General features: G+C 38.7%; 1 protein-coding gene across 1 annotated transcript in view; it reads right to left on the reverse strand.

Moving 5' to 3' along the window:
* LOC136843818 (carbonic anhydrase-related protein 10-like) overlaps positions 1-15435 on the reverse strand; it is a 155707-nt gene that overhangs the window by 76301 nt on the left and 63971 nt on the right. Inside the window, exon 2 of the mRNA XM_067112603.1 lies at positions 12755-14089. The gene's annotated coding sequence lies outside the window, so the exon portion shown is untranslated. The remainder of the gene's footprint in view (positions 1-12754; positions 14090-15435) is intronic.

The following is a 15435-nucleotide window of genomic DNA, read 5'->3' on the forward strand; positions in this document are numbered from 1 at the left end:
TCTCTCTCTTTCTGTGGAACAACGGATGCCTAATATAAAATACATCTTTTATCCATATCTAGTACCAATGGCACCATTATCTCTCTCTCTCTCTCTCTCTCTCTCTCTTCATACACAGTAAAAATAATTTTTGTTTCATACTTCTTCCATATCCATTAACACTGATATCATTACTCTCTCTCTCTCTCTCTCTCTCTCTCTCTCTCTCTCTCTCTCTCTCTCTCTCTCTTCATACTCAGTAAAAAATCATTTTTGTTTCATACTTCTTCCATATCCATTAACACTAATATCATTACTCTCTCTCTCTCTCTCTCTCTCTCTCTCTCTCTCTCTCTCTCTCTCTCTCTCTCATACCCAGTAAAAATCATTTTTGATATCCATTAACAATAATATATTACTCTCTCTCTCTCTCTCTCTTTGATGAAAGAAAGATAACTTCTGAAGGCAGACTTCTTTGACCCGAACGAACCCCATTCATTAGCTAATATGCATACGTCGACGCCAAGATGTGCAATGCAAGAAATGGCTTCTGTGAAAGACATTCCATTTCTGGTTAAGAAAAAAAAAGGAAAATAGAAAAAAAGGTTCTTGCATTTCGTCTGGAGATGACTGTGGAAGTATTTCGTTCCGTGGAAATGTTAGGATTATTAATATTCCATGATGGAAAATCTGTAGCTTTGAAAGGTTTATTATGTCTTGTTTGGGAAGTATCTTTCATACTTCGATTAATATAAGTGTTTATTTTCTCTGAAGTTTGCAATTTTAGAATGTCGAATCTCTGAGAGAGAGAGAGAGAGAGAGAGAGAGAGAGAGAGAGAGAGAGAGAGAGAGAGGGTGGCGGTTGGGAGAGAGAAGACACCCGTTCTGTTTAGTAAAAACCTAAAGGTAATTACTTCTTACATGAGGTCTGTTTAGGAAAAACTAAGAGTGAGAGAGAGAGAGAGAGAGAGAGAGAGAGAGAGAGAGAGAGAGAGAGAGAGAGAGAGAGCAGGTCTGTTTAGGAAAACACAGAGGTAATTACTTCTTACATGATGCGCTAAATTAGAGAGAGAGAGAGAGAGAGAGAGAGAGAGAGAGAGGGAGAGAGAGAGGGGGGAAGGGGTTAGAGAGAGAGAGAGAGAGACCAGTTTTACTTAGTGAAAATCTGAAGGTACTTACTTCTTTAATGAAGCACTAGGAGAGAGAGAGAGAGAGAGAGAGAGAGAGAGAGAGAGAGAGAGAGAGAGAGAGAGAGAGAGAGAAGGGAGGGGAGAGGGTGAGGGAACAGTTTTATCTAATGAAAATCTGAAGGTACTTAACCACTTACTTGAAGGGCTAACAGAGAGAGAGAGAGAGAGAGAGAGAGAGAGAGAGAGAGAGAGAGAGAGAGCGTTTGAGAGAGAGAAGACACCCGTTCTGTTTAGTAAAAAACTAAATAGTCCAGAGCATTAGTTCAAATATGGCTTCAACCCGGAACAAATTAGTAACAAGCTGAAATTTTCAGTAGGTGCTCAAAAGACCTTCCCTAATGACATACTAAAAGTCCCCAAGAATTCGCCGCGAGGGTTTTGAGAAATTCAAGATGGCGTCCAAAATGGCCATCGATATCATATTTTGTTATATCTCAGGTCTCAATCAAGATAGAAACACAAATGAAGTATGAAAATATAGGTTTTCAGACCCAAGGAATTCATTTATGTCGGTGTATGTGTGATAAATTGAGCCCGTGTCATGTTTTTGAGTTACAAGTGCATTCACACATGTTGTAACAAGTAATTCTGAAACGCCAGAAGGTTTTTTTTTTTTTGCTGGAAAAAGCAGACTGGGAGAGTCAGACAAACAAGAATCATCTGGCTAGTCTGTACCAGGATGCAGTCGATCAAGATAAAGGTGCTGCTGAGATTGATGAAGATGAAACTCTCCATGAGTTTCAACAGCTTCTAACTCACCAACTCGAGGAAGCTGCCACACAGAGCAGAACAGGCAAGCTATAGGTCCAGTACATCAACCAGGTGCTGCTCATGCTCAACTTCATCAAGGCTGAGAGAACTGGCAACTGGAAACTCCACCTCCACTGTGTGCAGGAGATGATTCCACATTTCCATGCAGCAGGTCATATTCCATACGCCAAATCAGCCAGACTCTACTTTCAGCAGATGAACTCCATTGAAGAGGTCATGTCACCTGAGGAGTACGCACTGTTCTCAGACAAGGGGTACTTTACCATCTGTAGAGCTGATGAGTTCTGGTCTGGAAACTTCTCCGACCAGACAATTGAGCAGTACCTCATGAGGATGCTGAAAACTAGTGGAGGGATGACCCATGGCAGGGGCATAACTAACAGCACCTTGACCAAATGGGTACATGCACTGCCTCGCTGCATGCCTGTGTGTGATGACCTAGAAAAGTTCACAGGTGTTCACACCATGCCATCTGAGCAGCACAAGGATCTCCGCTCATCCTCTCAGGTCAAAGACAAGAATGACTATAATGTCTTTCTGCAGTGGCTAAAGTTCCATCCACCATTTGCAGGCTACTAAGCTGATCGGTTGGTATCCATAGCCACAGGTGTTGTGGATCATACATCTGTCAATTGTGACAATGCAGTGCAGATTGGTCTTGCTGCAGCATCTAAGATAACAGAGAAATGCTTCACAGACATCACCCTGCATCGCACTGACAAAGTGAAGACCATGGGAGAAAAGAACAGCATCAATGTCAGGGGGCAGAGCACAGTAGTAAATCCCACTATATTCTTTAACCGCATCACTTGCATCTTGAAGACAAGTTCTGACATGGATAAGTACATGTCATATGAGCTTGCTCCACAGCCCCCATCCCTCTTTCAAGATGGTGCTATGCAGAAACCAACCAAGAGTGCTCTGGGTACTGTCCTCAAGTCATTTGCTCCGATGCAACACAGCCTTCCAAACAACTGTCAGTTTGTAGTGGATGGCGGCTACTTGCTGCACTCTGTAGTTTGGCCACAGCGATCTACCTATGGAAGTGTGTGTCAGGGCTACATTGCCTATGTCCTTAAGCACTATGGGGCTGGCATTACCACTGTGTTTGATGGCTACAGCACTATCTCCACAAAGGCAGCAGAGCAAATGCGAAGGGCAAAGAAGGCCACATCCAGTGACATCCTGTTTGACCAGCACATGCATACCACCACTACACAGGCAGCATTTCTGGCAAATAGCAACAACAAGAAGAGTCTCATAGACATGCTATCTAGCATGATGACTCAATCAGGCATAGCAGTGAAGCAGGCAAGTGCTGATGCAGATGCCTTGATTGTCTCTACAGCTCTATCCTTGGCAGAGTCTGGTGAACCAGTGGTTGTCGTTGCAACTGACACTGACTTGTTGGTGATGCTGGTGAACCAAGCAAGTGCAGACATGGATCTTTATATGCTAAGCTGTATGAATCCCACCACATTGTACAAGGTTTGTGATATCCAGGAAAGCCTTGGTGAGACCAGTAAATATCTGATGGTGTTACATGCCATAACTGGATGTGACACAGTGTCTGCTGTGTATCGGCAAGGGAAGCGCAAGGCATTCAACCTGGTTCACAACAAGAAGGAGTATGACCAGCTCAAGACATTCTATAATGCTGGAAGCACTCACCAACAAGTGCAAGAAGCAGGTGAAAGCTTCCTCCTGAAGTTGTATGGTGCACCTCATGGTGTGTCACTGGATGAGTTCCGCTACACTGCCTACAAACAGGCAATCAGCAGAGTATCTCTGTCCTCATCCTTCCAACTGGCAAGTTTGCCTCCGACAAGTGCTGCAGCCAAACAGCATTCCTTCAGAACTTATCATACTGTCCAAGAATGGATGGGCAGGCCCTTACAACCAACAGCCTGGGGATGGAAGCTGGAGGACATCCTAATTCCAGTTGAAATTGACCACCCCATTGCCCCCGACTGTCTGCTCAACATGATCTCATGTGGCTGCAAAGCAGATAGCTGTGGAGCATCATGTGGCTGCAGGAAGATGGGGGTGCACTGCTCTGCCATGTGTACAAATTGCAGTGGTAAAACCTGCAAAAATGCAGCACAAATGCCATCCTTCATTGATGATGATGAAGAAACTGAAGCACCAAGACCAGTTTCTCCTGAAACTGATGACGAAGACGATGCTGAAGACCATCGTCAAAATTATTTGATTTATTGATTTATTTATTGATTGATTGATTAAAAGTCTATAATTAGGACTACAGCTAAGCATTTTTTGTCTATAGTTAAGGCAATGGTTAAGTGTTGTTTCTTGCTACTGGCATGACTTTTATTGTATAATGTGTGTATGTTCAGGTTGATAAACATGTATTTTGTTTTTCTTTTGCTAATGATTCCATTTAAAATTCAGATAATAAAAAAATAGTTCGAGAATTGCAGTCCTTGCCCCAAAAACATATATTTAGACTAATTGTTTGATTTTCTATGATGTTCGGGGCTTGAAATATGACAAAATCTAAAATTGGCAGCCATTTTGGACGCCATCTTGAATTTCTCAAAACCCTCACAACGGATTCTTGGGGACTTTTACTATGTTATTAGGAAAGGTCTTCTATGTACTTCTTGAAAATTTCAGCTTGTTACTAATTTGTTCCGGGTGAAAAGCTAATACTCCTGGACTAAAAGGTAATTACTTCTTACATGAAGCGCTAACTAAGAGAGAGAGAGAGAGAGAGAGCAGTTCTGTTTAGGAAAAAGACAGAGGTAATTACTTCTTACATGATGCGCTAAATTAGAGAGAGAGAGAGAGAGGGGGAAGGGGTTAGGAGAGAGAGAGAGAGAGAGAGAGAGAGAGGGAAGGGGTTAGGAGAGAGAGAGAGATAGAGACCAGTTTTATTTAGTGAAAATCTGAAGGTACTTACTTCTTTAATGAAGCACTAGGAGAGAGAGAGAGAGAGAGAGAGAGAGAGAGAGAGAGAGAGAGAGAGAGAGAGAGAGAGAGAGGGGTGGGTTGGGAGAGGGTGAGGGAACAGTTTTATCTAATGAAAATCTGAAGGTATTTAACCACTTACTTGAAGGGCTAAAAGAGAGAGAGAGAGAGAGAGAGAGAGAGAGATGCATCGCAGTACACTTAATGACTTTAGCGTTATAAGCCTCGTCGACTTTTAGTTTTCTGTAAAAGAAAGCTTTTGAGATGGCTATTTGTCTGTCCGTCCGCACTTTTTTCTGTCCGCCCTCAGATCTTAAAAACTACTGAGGCTAGAGGGCTGCAAATTGGTTTGATGATCATCCACATTCCAATCATCAAACATACCAAATTGCAGCCCTCTAGCCTCAGTAGTCTTTATTTTATTTAAGGTTAATGTTAGCCATGATCGTGCGTCTGGTAAGATATAGGACAGGCCACTACCGGGCCGTGGCTGAAAGTTTTATGGGACGCGGCTCATACAGCATTTTACCGAGACCACCGAAAGATAGATCTATTTTCGGTGGCCTTGATTATACACTGCACAGAAAACTCGATTGCGCCGAAGAAACTTCGGCGCATTTTTTACTTGTTTATTCTCTTGTACGGTGAAATATTAATTTTGAAAGGATACTTATACCATATACCTCTTCAGGATCGTTAAGGAAAAGTAACTTTTCCTTCCATAACGCGGTATGAAAATAACGTAGATATCATAATTACAAGAATATATATTTAACATATATATACTATATATATATATATATATATATATATATATATATATATATATATATATATATATATATATATATATATATATATATATATATATAAATGGATGCATGTGTATGTTCCAGCATAACTCCAAAACGCATTGAGCAATTTCAACCAAACTTGGTTTACATATGACTGGAAAAGAATACTGTGGGGGTAAGTCATCACTGGCACCAAAGGGGGTGGGGATGGGAAGGGGGTGACATGTAAAAATAACCGAAAACGACAGATATTAGTGTCTAATCCATAGTTTTCGAGGTCGCTGAGATGAAAAATAACACTCCCGATGCCCTTAAGTCCAAGTTCAACCCCGATAGGAAATGGGGTGTGAGAAGAGGTTTATATAAAATGTCAAAATGCTGGGCAATGTAATTGAAGCAACTATCTTAACAGGAAAGGAGAGAGAGAGAGAGAGAGAGAGAGAGAGAGAGAGAGAGAGAGAGAGAGAGAGAGAGGGTGTTAGGGAGGAGAGAGAGGAGAGAGGAGAAGGTGTGTCAGGAGGAGAGAGAGAGAGAGAGAGAGAGAGAGAGAGAGTAGAGGGGGTGTTAGGGAGGAGGAAGAGGGAAAGAATAAGGGAGACTTGGAGAGAGAGAGAGAGAGAGAGAGAGAGAGAGTTTATCAGTTGTCACTCAGAGTTTTCCTGGGCAGCGCCGAGTTGGTCAGCTAGTCTTATATATACTGTAAAAGTGAATGTTTGTTTGTATGTTTGTAGCTTTGTGTGTTATAGAAATCCGAACCACTTGACCAATCTAGAAAAATTTGGCACATGGCCATCATTTAACCCATACCCCTTCCCCTTCCCTTAGATAATACGTGGGTGATCGACTTAGATAAAACCATGCGGCTATCATTTACCCCTTAGATAATAGGGTAGGTTTCCCTTCCCCTTCCCCCATTCCTTTTCCCCTTCCCTTTGTAACTTATGTGGTAACCGCTTGACCGATCTAGACAAAATTTGGCACGTGGCCATTATTTGACCCAACTTAGATAATATGATAGGTTTCAAACCCTTTTCCCCCTCCCCTTTCCCCTTCCCCCTCCCTATCCCCCTTCCCATTTAATTTATTCATTTACGGGAATAAATCAAATGAAACACAACGAACACAAAAAGTGAATAATAATAATAATAATAATAATAATAATAATAATAATAATAATAATAATAATAATAATAATAATAATAATAAAAGCCTTTAAAGACATTTATGTAAACTTGAATACACCGAGTCTCAGTAATTACCAAACAACGTTGACAGTGATTGGTATTTATCGTTATTGCGCAGGCAATGATGCCAGATAGGAACCAGCATCTCCTTTCTGTTCACACTAAGCTTCTTATCATGCAGCCGTGGCAATGCATGAAACAACGTGCTCAGAAAGCTCATTGGCTGATGTGACCTGCCAGGGTTAGCTGGTAGACATATATAGATATCGGAGTATACATTTATATATAGAGTATATATATATATATATATATATATATATATATATACATATATGTATGTATATATATATATAGGGTATATTAGAAATATTCAACACATAATCACGTGTGTAACAGAAATAAATTTCTGACTCACATCAGGATCGAACCCAGGTCTTTCAGTTGAAAGACAGGTCCGATGCCAACCATATTTCTATCATATTCACTCAGAAGGGATAACTCGAATGAAATGCTCTCAGTTGGGTCACTGCTGAGTCAGGAAGTTGGGGAAAACACGCTGGTATGACAGGCAGTCAGCCTGCCCAGGTAAACCCTTAGGTACAATGGTACTTAGGTTCCAACTTCTTTTTATGACTTGTGTGGCTTGGTTGGCAGCGGTCATGTCTTTCAATTGAAAGACTTGGGTTCGATTCTGATGTGAGTTAAATATATATATATATATATATATATATATATATATATATATATATATATATATATAATATATATATAATATTATATATATATATATATATATATATATATATATATATATATATATATATACTATATATATATATATATATATATATATATATATATATATATATATATATATATATATATATATATATATATATATATGTATATATATATATATATATATATATATATATATATATATATATATATATATATACTGTATACATACATATATATATATATATTTATGTATGTATGTATGTATGTATGTATGTATGTATGCAATGCCTATTGAAGATTGGCATTATTTTTCCGAGTTACCTTTTTATTTAGACTTTGAATCAGTCTGTAGTTCTTTTTCTCGCCATGGAAGCCTCTCAGGAATAAGGGAAAATCATTCACGTTTATTTCTCTCGCATAAAGGTGACCTCTTTCGACAGGTAGAGGGTGTCGCTATGGGATATCCCCCTGGTGTCCTATTTGCCAATATGTACATGGCAGATGTTGAGGAAAGAACTTGCAACTCCCATCCGAAACCAAAGATATATGTCCGTTATATAGACGATATCTTCATTGCCATCGATACTGACAAATAAGCCACCCGCCTATAATATGCCTTGATGGGGAACTCGAGCCTTAATTACACTATTAAATATTGTGTTGAAGGCCGACTTCCCTTTTTGTATGTGAATGTGGAGAAGAAAGGAGACAGATAAAATACTACCGTCTACCGAAAGACCACTACTGTCAGTCAGTACCTTGACGCCCGTGGGGAGTTTCCCCGACACCTACAAACGCTCTTTGAGACGTGCAGTTACGCACTGTTCCAGATGGAGAGCTACTCACGCATAGCTCGAACGTGTTAGGCAGGTCCTAACTAATAACGGATACGACAGCGACCTAATAGAGGGCTGCGTACGAAAAGAGTTGGGTATGTATGCCATCACACCAGTGACGACGTCTGCCTCGCCAGGAAACATCAAATTATGCTTTAGAACGACATATCGGAGTCCATTATAAACTGATGCTGACATGAGGTCAAAACCATGAAAAAGATAATTGCCAGCGGTACCACTCCTGCAGATCATAACATGAGCGTCTCATTCAAGTCTACTGAACCCCAAACCTGGTCAGCAGCCTCGTTATGCGAAATAATAGCCCCTCCCCTCCTCGCAGAGATGTGGGAATCGACCAAAGTTATATGTAAAATTAAATGTACTAAAGGGACATGTCAAGCCCTCAGTAATTGCTACGTAGGTCGCACCGTTACCACTCTACGACAACGATTCCACAGATTGCATATACCAGATGTGAGTATAAATCAACAACGGCCTGCGTTCAGTATTCAAAGGAACACGGACTTCATCCTCCCTTCTTCAAGGAAACCCCAAGACGTGAAAATCCGAAGGGAGAAATTCGCGACAGAATACTCCCAAATACGACAGAAAATACCAACAATGGAACAGATCAGATCTATCGGCCAGAGACGGGAATCACGCCCTCCCCTCACGCCCTCTGCTGGTTGCCCTGGCATAGAACGTGTTCCTACGGAGCACCAGTAATGCCCTTGCGGCCGCATAGACTAAGAATAAGAGAGTGAGACCCGCCGACCAATAGAAATTCAGGACTAGTGACGTCATCATTTATATTTAAGAATTAGCTTAAAAGTACACTTGCTGTAATAAAAACAGTTTATGTCAATTTGTAATCCAGTCCTGAAGACGCTGCCAAGAGGTGGAGAAACGGTCCGTCGACTATATTAAGTAAATGAAAAGAAGCACGCGTAATTTTTCCTTATTCCTGAAAAGCTTGCCTGACTAGAAAAAGAAATATAGACTAATTCAAAGTCTAGACAAAAAGGTGGTCTCTTCAAACACTGCCGTTGGCTTCAATAGGAATTGCATAAGAGAAAATATGTTGAAATACTATATATATATATATATATATATATATATATATATATATATATATATATATATATATATATATATTTATATATATATATATATATATATATACACACATATATATATATATATATATATATATATATATATATATATATATATATATATATATATACATACACACACACATATATATATATATATATATATATATATATATATATATATATATATATATATATATATATATATATATATATATATATATATATATATATATATATATCCATCCTTTAGGCTATGTTACGAGTACATAACTCTCTTTAATTTTCATCAAAGATGGTTTTTGGATTTTAATACTATTATTGAAGCGTACATCATCAGTTTCTTAAAGATGAATACCACTTTTAAAACGCATGAAATCTTGCATATTTCGTTATATATCAGATCATTATATCTGCTTTAATTTTAATTTCTCGTTTATCGTATTTTTTATCCTTGATAGAGCCACAGTTAGCCTGTTCCCAGCCATCTGGAAATGGCGGCTTGCTTGTTCAACTTTGACAAGTGTAACAGTTGACTACGCCTTTGAAAATAATTAACGTCATGACACGTATTTGTTTTTTATAGCAGATAAAACGTCTGTGAACATTTTGGTGTGACATGAACCTGTAATAGTATAATATTATAATATTCCTTATCGTATAAATTCAGCTAAACACTCGTCATTAGTTTATCATACTCATATCACAAATACGTTGAAAACAACTCCGTGCCCTAAAGTGGTGAAGGAATTATTGGCACCATTAAGTCGTTGACTTGTATTCAGCTTGTTTGTGATGATTGTGCATGACAAGTCATCGACGTGTGGTTATGAAATTTTTACTACAGTGGGGACATACTCTTATTTTGCGTCCCCGCTCCAACAAGACATTATAAAAACATGTCAGCAACATATTGCATACACATCACTAAAAGGTTGAATACATGTTAATGATATATTGGTAGTCAACCAATGCTTCAGTTGATTGTCCAGAGATTTGTTTTTATCTTAAAGTCGTTGACATGTTTTCAGACTGTTTGTGATATGAACGAGACAAATTGCTGATGTGTTTTTAAGATATATTTTGGTTTTCTGTAAAAAAAAACTATTGAGATGGCTTAATCTGTCCGTCCGCACTTTTTCTGGCCACACTTTTTTCTGTCCGCCCTCAGATCTTAAAAGCTACTGAGGCTAGAGGGCTGCAAATTGGTATGTTGATCATCCACCCTCCAATCATCAAACATACCAAATTGCAGCCCTCCAGCCTCCGTAGTTTTTATTTTATTTAAGGTTAAAGTTAGCCATGATCGGGCGTCTGGAAACTCAATAGGACAGGCCACCACCGGGCCGTGGCTGGAAGTTTTATGGGCCGCAGCTCTTACAGCATTATACGCTGTACAGATAATTCGATTGCGCCGAAGAAACTTCGGCGCATTTTTAATTTGTTTTTGTAGTGTGGAGGCACACTTACTTTACCTGAAAGTCCGTCCCTACTTTATTCGAAAATCTAATGAGCCCCAGCAAAGGGCCGCAACTGTTTGAGGCCAGTTGGACAGTCAGTCAAAAAATGACAGAACCCATTTGGATTATAGAATTTAGGCAAAAGGCCAAGCGCTGGTACCTATGAGGTCATTCAGCGCTGAACGGGAAATTGACAGTAAGAAGGTTTGAAAGGTGTAATAGGAGTAAAACCTCGCAGTTGCACTGTGAAACAATTGTTAGAGAAGGTGGTAAGTTGGATGGAAGAAAGAGAATATGAACGGAGGTACAGAGAAAGGAATGAAAGAGGTTGCAGCTAGGTGCCGAAGGGACGCTGGAAAGAATCTTAAGTAATGCATACGGTGCAAGACGTAAGGTGCACTGACGGCCCTACTCCCCTGAGGGGGACAGAGGCCAAGAAAAATCCATATTAAACTCAGTAATAAAATGCCTAACTGCCACGAAAATATATCAGCTGGATAAACCAATAAAAAGTAATAGTGCAATTTTCCTCAAAAGTGGTATAATCGCGATGAAGATATGATACAATTCTCCTTATCTTTAAACGCGCTGAATAACGGCGCCAAACATTAACATACACGTGAAACAGACTCCCGCCTCACATCAAAGGGGAGTGATACCACTATTTGCCATTAATTAAGCAGTACGTCACAGCACCAAAACCTTATCTATAATTTATCGCCAGCGATGTAAATTCGTGAACCCGTTCCGAGCGCGTGTGTCCGGAAAGCATGTGATTTGGTGCTTTGGGGGAACTGAACCGCCCCGCATGCGCGCGAGTGTGTGTGTGTGTGTGTGTGTGTGTCAAAGATCTGGGCTAATCGTAAAGCGGAAATTGAAGTAAATACCTCAGAGTCGCTGGCTGAATGAATACTTGCTATGTTTCCCAATCTAGGTCGTGTTCGGTGCGGGTTGCGTTGATAATGCGATGTTGGGAGCTTTACATTAATAATAATAATAATAATAATAATAATAATAATAATAATAATAATAATAATAATAATAATAATAATGGAGAGAAAATCCACAGTTATGTATGGGTATAAATGTATTTGAAAATGGGAATCAAATAGATTCCCGAAAGCTCTCTATATAGATTTATTTTTTAATATATTTCTACCTTTACATAACTGTGGATTTGTTTCCCCATTTCAAGACTCATACTACTATAAGTATTTTGTTAATAATAATAATAATAATAATAATAATAATAATAATAATAATAATAATAATAATAATGAAGAGTAAGAAGAAGAGAGATTGAAACTACATAAAACTGAAGTCATCCGATGCAGTAATCACTTTTAACTCCACTTGTTTGAGAGAGGGTCTTAGCCTAAATATCTACTGGAAGACACGAAACGGTTATTACGTTTTCTCAATTGTTGCAGAAAATAAAAGTGTTTAAAAAAGAAACTGAATAGTCCCAAGTAATTCAAAGATAATAAGCGTATATATATATATATATATATATATATATATATATATATATATATATATATATATATATATATATATATATATATATATATATATATATATATATATATATATATATATATATACATACATAAGCAATTGCTAACACACATAAACTTTTAGATATCCTCAGAAAATTGATAAAAACACTCACAAAAAACCTGATTATTACGCAGACTACTGATTTACCTAAAAGGAAGGAAAAAACTGTCTGTTAAATAAGCTTTTTACTTACCATTGGATTGCGAGTATTTCGCCAAATGTAAAATCGAAACCAGTTTGAGGATGATCTGAGTTGTCAAGGCCACAGACATCTTGAAATTTCTCCAGGGATGTCACGTAGATATTTCTTCAAATGATTTCCCCTTTACTGCATCAGACGCACGGAGAGTAGAGTTTCCTTCATTTTTCACGGGGTTTCTTTATTTTAGTTTAACCGTTCTCAAGCTATCGTAGCAAAGATCGACTTAATTTTCCTTTCTTGTCGTATAGATAGTTCATAATTTCAGTGTCTTTCATGCTAGCTACAAGGTTTTCTATCAAGTCCCTACAAATGCAACTGAAGACTTAACGGTGTCAGTATTGCAGATAAGCAACGGCGAAGTTCTGGACACAAATAATCTTCTCAGATCACTGACCACAGAGAAAAATTGCCAGGAGGTACTGCGACGCCTCGTGAGAAGCCAGGATGTCACAGCGAAACAGCGTTAACTACGAAAGCCACAAAAACATCCTTATTGCGGTGAATATAACAACTAGTGCCCTTTGCGCGCGTATTTCGTCCATTTCGTCCGTCAGAGGCGCAGCTCATTTCAGTCATGTTTCGCAAATAAATATTATTGCTTATGTCCACTTGCTGCACGTTTTAACATCGGATAACATATCGACCTTCACAGAAGAAAGATGAAAATGTTCTAGCGAAGGAGTCAATCACTAGAGAAGTGCCTACAGAGTCTAGAACCACTTCACATCTCGTATTTATTCTCAGGCTACGTAAAACGCGGTGTAGCTTTACCATATGTTTACATCTCTAAGGCGATGCGAGAAATTCGAAGCTATATCTTCGCTCCCCTTATAAGGTGAAACAAAAACTTGGACGGGCGAAGCAAAAGCGATCTATTATTGCAGAGATTTCAGGGTCGAGGGACTGTGGGGGGCGGGTGGTCTGCTGGTTATTACGTTTGTTGAGTGCTACATAAATGCAAGGTTTCGGATCATTGGAATTTGGACTCGGAATAAATCACCACAGACTCTTCACGCTTCTTCTTCCTCTTAGGCGCAGGAAGAGAGCGTTGCGTTCGCAATAATGTTCAAGAGAGAGGAACAGAGCAATCGTTTCTGCCACTCACAAGGACACAGTGAGAGGTGCCCCACTCGCCTTCTCCCTCTCTAGCTCTAATTCGTCGTGTCTAATAATGGCTGTCATGGTGAGGGAAATTTTGCCCCATACTGATATTTATTTATTTATTTTCCTCTGTTTTGTCAGTGCTTCCGAGCCTTTGCGTCATATTGCTGAAGCGAAGATGATCTTGGTCCTTAATATATGCTTCAGTCCGCTGTCATATCATACCTGGAAAAGGTAGAAAAAGTCCTATGAAATTTTGCGAATTAACAATATCTTCAGTTAAAAAGTTATGAAATAAGAGCTCTCAGTGAAAATCTTACCTCAGCTAAGGCCAGTATACAGTCCAAAAATTATACTGGACCAACGGGTGCGTGAATTTATGGTTTGTAAGCAGTTAACATGCGTCATGAAATGAACATCACAGATATGTATCTGAGTAAGAACGAATTAAATCGACAAAAAATCACCGTACTATACGATGAGAGAAGAGGTATCCATGGCTAAAAATTTTCGTCTTTGAACTAATTTGTCTAAAACTTTATTCATTTCGAGAAGATCCCTTGAGGAAAATATATTTCATGTTTCATCAAATTCCTCTCATTATTTCTTGAGATCATCCGGTAATTCGTGCAGACAAGGGCTGAATGCAATATACCTGCCGCATTTTCTCGAGATGTAACCGAGTACCAGGACCTTTCCCTGAAAAAAGCGTGACACCAAATCTTAAAAACTAACCATAGAATTTTCTTGAAAACAATCTCATTATGTTTCCCACACCCAGATTTCTGCAGTAGTATTATTTGAACCCAACCTGACCCAACCTAACCTAACCTAACCTAACCTAACCTAACCTAGGGTCATGGCAAAAAAACCGGGCTGGTGCAATACTAGCATACATCTCAGAAATTTGCGTCCCTGCCCTATTCTCAAGATGGACGAAAAAATTAAAAATTTGCGTGATAAAGAAAAGAAAGGAAGTTCAACTTTTATCCTCATCACTGAGGGCCAATGAAATTTGAGAATATCGTGACTCCCTTCGAAAACAAAATGGACTGGGGAACGAGGTAATGAAACTGGGCAGGTATTAGAGAGTGACAGATGATAAATTGAAGCCACAGATAAGTTACCGCTCCTACGACTGCTCATTCCTGTATTTTTTAATCTTAGTAATGTAATATCTATTTATTTCTTAATTTGTTGATTCTTCCTTCTTTTCTAATAACTGGTCTCTTCTTTCTGTATTTCTTATTACCTTGCGTTACTTCTTTCAAATGAACACCATACTCTTTGGGAGCTTGAATTTCAAGTCAGTGGCCCCTCTGGTGGGCTTGTTCCGTATGAATGGGGATCAACTTCTGAATGATAATAATAGTAATAATAAATACAAACTATTTTGTTTAAATTGGCCACCTATTTTGGTTATCGTGCACAAAAATGACAGGTAACTGATGGCGATATTGAATGTGACTGTTGTTAATGCCTGCAGGGAAACTTTTTTTTATAGTATTACAAGAAACAATCTTGAATATTCGGCAAAGTTTCCTCCATAGGAGTAAATTTTGGTTGGTAAA

This window comes from Macrobrachium rosenbergii, chromosome 12 (genome assembly GCF_040412425.1).
Source record: "Macrobrachium rosenbergii isolate ZJJX-2024 chromosome 12, ASM4041242v1, whole genome shotgun sequence".
Classification (NCBI taxonomy): domain Eukaryota; kingdom Metazoa; phylum Arthropoda; class Malacostraca; order Decapoda; family Palaemonidae; genus Macrobrachium; species Macrobrachium rosenbergii.